The sequence below is a fragment of the Myodes glareolus genome, chromosome 4, assembly GCF_982192425.1.
Source record: "Myodes glareolus chromosome 4, mMyoGla1.1, whole genome shotgun sequence".
Classification (NCBI taxonomy): Eukaryota; Metazoa; Chordata; class Mammalia; order Rodentia; family Cricetidae; genus Myodes; species Myodes glareolus.
In genome coordinates this window covers 6,265,782-6,270,634 of record NC_142029.1, presented here as the reverse complement: position 1 = coordinate 6,270,634, position 4,853 = coordinate 6,265,782, and positions in this window count along the sequence as shown.

Genomic DNA, 4,853 nt, shown 5'->3' with positions numbered 1-4,853 from the left:
TTCGGCTGTAGATCCTGTGCTCTGGGCCCCTGGTTGAGACTTCTCAGGTCTTGCTTCCCAGCAAACACTTTTCTGTTGGCTTCGATTTATTATCCCACCATTCTTCAATTCGTCCTTTGACTTGACGAAGACAGAGAGCATGGCACCATGTTTTATATTTCTGCTGAAAATATTTAATACACACTCTGAAATCATAAATTGGGGAAAGCTAGGCAGATAAATAAATATATAAATAAAATTTCAAACACAACCCATCTGTGAAATATTGCTAATGACAGCCTCTTCAACTTAATATTAAGAGGGCAATATAAGCTGGATTTTCAGGAAGGATGAATAAACCCACTCTTCCTTAATTAGCCTAGAAATATTCCAATTATAGAAATTATTAGCCCTGAAAGATTATATACTCTGTTTACTTTCAGGGTGAAATGTACCTAGGATTTGCATATTACTTTCGCTTTGAAGGTAAGGTTTAAGTATAAATGATAGTCTATAGCCTACATAAGCTAAATGGGTTTAGCTGAACAAAAACAACCTGTCAAGTTCTGATACACTAGATGCAAGTGATAATAGTTATACTAGCATGTCGAGTTTCAAATTAAAAGTTTTAATTGTGCTTGGGCCAAGCAAATTGACTTTGAGAGAAAGTTCTCACACTGTGAAATGATGGAAAACCACATGAACATAAGATGGTCAGAGCAGTCTACTAGATCCGATTTCTCGTTCTTGTCTTTTCAGATCTTCACTGACAAGCCAAAAGGTGACACGTGTCCTGATGAACATTATTCTTTAGAGCTGTGTTTTCCCTGTATCGACTCTTTGATCTCTTTGTTCCAAAGTTAGTCATCTTTCAGTTTTACAAATATAGTGATCCTGCTTTCTACCACTGGGTACCGAACAGTTTTTAAGATGCTGTTTTTTAAATTGGGGGGGTGCAATTTTAAATTTGTTCTCAATATTAGAGGAGAAAGTAATTATGAAAATCCTAGCCAGTGCATGGCTAGTATTTGGTTGTCAATACATGTTAGATATATTGTAACTCTTGCTTGTGAGCTTTGAATCTCTGTAAGTACCTTGGGCGTCCATGGGTTGACTCTTAAGAAATAGAAATGCTCATAAACATACGTTTGGTCAAGGAATTAATCTTCCCCTTAGAGTGTTTCAGAGAGGAGCACCAGATGTGGTAAATGTCCCATCATACACTGTCCATGCTTTATGAAGTCTATACATCAGATATACTATATCTGATAGTATATATATGATCAGATATACTAGATGGTGTCTGCTGTCAAGACCTCGGGCAAGTAAGAGGTCAGGCTTACACTGCCCACCGAGACCCTTTCCTCCCACCGAATGCTCAGCCCTTATTGTAGCACCTGGCCCTGTTGTTCACTCTCCTGTCTTTTTGTTTTGAGCCCCACCCCACCCCACCCCTGCTTTGGAGTAGACTGAAACTGTACTCACTTATTTCTCCTATGTATTCATGATTTTCTCTTTGACTAGTGCTTTCCCAGTTTATAATCCTTGTTGACCTAAGAATCCAAATCCTCACTGAGGTCTTTTTCTTACAGATCCATTTTCAGGGGCCCAATTGCTCCATTTCATGAGTTCTGATTTCTCTCAAGTTTCAAGTCAGCATTTCCAGCCTCATTTTGATACCAGTGCTGTTAGGTAGCTTATTGGATAATCTCAGGCCTGAAAGATGCAGACATCTCTCATAATTAACATCCCATACGGCCAAGGATGGGAACAGTGGGGCTCTGATTACCAACGAGATGAATGCAACCAGAGTCGTATCTCTGGCCTTAGAGTTATGGCATCCTGAACTGCCCAGAATGGCATCAACAAATAACTTCCTACACCTGGTTCTGGAGCCCTGTGTCGGTGGACTTCTCTTTCCATCCTCCAGTTCCCAAATAATCGATGTGCAGCCTCAATATTAATTATAAATGCTCCACCAATAGGTCAGATTTATTACTAACCAGCTCTTACAACTTAAATTAACCCATAGTTCGTATCTAGGTGCTACCACGTGGCTCATGGCTTATTACCTCATATTGTACACATCCTGTTTTCTCTGTGTCTGGCTGGTGACTTCTCAGACTCCACCCTTCTTCATCCCAACATCCTTAGTTTGGTTGTCCTGCCTCACTACCAACCTGTTAACTTTTTATTAAACCATTTCGAGTGACAAATCTTTAGAGTGTACAAAAGGTTTGTTCCACAGCAGCACTAACTTACAAGCTTTCCGTCTGGTGGCAGGCTTTCTGACGAAGGACAAGGACATGTTGTTGTCTCCTCTTGTAAGAATTGGCCCAAATGGGCTTTTTAATCACTGGAACAGGACATTATCCGTAGAGAAAAGCTGTTTTTTCTAAAGACTTTAAATGTCATAGAAAGCCTGCCTCTGCCTCAGATGTAGATCGGCACAATGCTGTCTTTAGCCATTGTGCACACCAGAGTGTGTTTCCTTTCTTCATATGTTCTATGGTCTCATTTGAACTGTTTTTAATGGAGACCATGAGGACCAAGGAGCCTCAGAGAACCCAGACCAAGATCTCTCTAACAATAAACTCAATACACTGGGTGAAGATTTTAATTCTTTTCAGTATATGAAGAACTGAACTGTTTCAAATATAAATCATCTGTGGACGTAAGTCCTGCACTTCATTTCCTAAATCCAAATCATAATATTTAATTTTTCAGGCTGTGAATATTTTTGCTAGAAAAATAACTAATGGGCAAAGAATGGATAGTGATTTATCATTTACTACTTTGGTGAAATAATCCAAAATTAAAAGTTGAGTGTAAATCAAAGAATAATATTAAATATCACTTGGTAAGGTTTAATTTTGTTTTTGATTTTAAAGACAAGGTCTTGTCTGGCCCAGGCTCTCCTCCAACTCTCTATAGCCAGAAGGTGACCTTGGCCATCTAGTCCTCCTTCCTTCACCTGCTGAGTGCTGTGCTTGCTGCATCATCACCATGCCCAGTTTATGGGGTGCTGGGAATTGAGCCCATGGCTTCATGCATGCCAGACAGGCACTGCGCAGCTTATCCCCTGATCCACACGGTGACTGCATGCTAGGCAGACACTGTACAGATGCATCCCCTGATCCACACGGTGACTGCCTGCTAGGCAGACACTGTACACTACAACCTTTGCTCCACAAAAAATATGATGTCCAATTTTTCGTTTTTCACAAAATTTAAGAATTCTTTCAAGATGCCAACTAAAGACAATTTAACGTAATTCTTTTAGTATTATAACCTTGTAAATTTTAGTGAACTACTTAAGGAAAGTATAAAGAGGTGATTGTCAGTATAAAATTTCTTCTCAACATATTTTATTTATAGAAGCAAAGCTTCTCAAAACTTATAAGGTTCAATATTTAAATATAACCTATTCTCAATATTTATTCTAGAAATTAGTAATGTTTATTCACAGACACCTAAACTAATGGAAAAACTTGGCTCTGTAAAAGGATGTGGTTCTGCACTGAAATGCTGACTGTTATTAAGACCTAAGCTCTCATAAGAAATTGCTCACACTTTTACTTAATAAGGATTTTTTAACATATAATCTGTGTTGTTTTCATCAATTATATGGTAAGGGTATGTAGAGCAATAATTGAACCTGCACAATCTTCTTTCATACTTATATCACATGGCTGCAGGAATGAAGGCAGGTCTCAGCTTATGTGTGTGCTGTGGTGTGAGAGGGCAATGAGAAAGAGACGAAATCTGTGGGGAAAGTGAAGTGGGACAGAGGGATAGATGAACTAACCACTAGAGAAGACTTGGTCCATATTTGTTCCTTTCCTTTTGAGACAGGGTTTCTCTGTGTAGCCCTGGCTGGTCTGGAGCACACTACATAGACCCTGCTGGCCTTGAACTCAAAGAGATCCCCCTGCCTCTGCCTGCTGAGTGCTGAGATAAAGGTGAGCGCCACCACATTGGGCATGTTCACGTGGTTTTTATTTTTTAAGAGGATAACAATATCAAATCTTGTGATTTATATCAATTGGGATTCTTTCGAAGCAGAGTACATCTAAAGGAATATTCTATAGGACTTTTCTGTGTCGGGGTTTATAGTATATTTTTATTTGCAATTACTTAAACTTACACCAGATAATTTCGTGTCAACTTTAAAAAATGTGTACAAAAATACATACTTATTTTTCCAAATACATATTTGTATCTCACAAACTTCAGTTAGAAAAATCACCTTAATACACCATGACAACAAACAGAAAGGAATAAGGATAGAAACAAGAAGACCAGCTGGTAGGATGTGGTGATTGATACGTGGGACCAAACAGCAGCTACCCAGACCACAGTAGGGCAGTGAAAATGTGTGGAAAGAGAAACCAAGAAACAGTTTGGAAATAGAATTAATCAGATACAATAAGAGATTAGATGTGATGCTATGATAGCCGATGCCCAGGTTTCTACTTGAATAACAAAGTAGGTAGATCCTTAGCTTTAGAAAGAGTCAACTACAGTGGAGGGGTGGGCTTGGAGGATGAGAGCAGAGCCTAGGTATGGGTGGGCCCTTGTGCATTCAGAGGTGAAAGAGTTCAGGGTTAGAGCTTTGAACGTGGTGGTCTTAATAGTACATCACAAAAGGTCTCTGGAACTGTATGCAGAGTCCAAAGGAGTTCTCCCAAGAAGACATGCAGGGCATGACATGGAACCAAGAGATGGCAATGTTTCTGAAAGGAAGTACTGAGCTGTGTTGATGCTATTGAGAAGTAAAAGCAGATGGGAACGACCCGGGCCAGGTTGGTTTCGGTAAAGAAATGGAGACAGAAGCCTTGCTGAAGTAACATTTAATAACAACTATAAGGTTG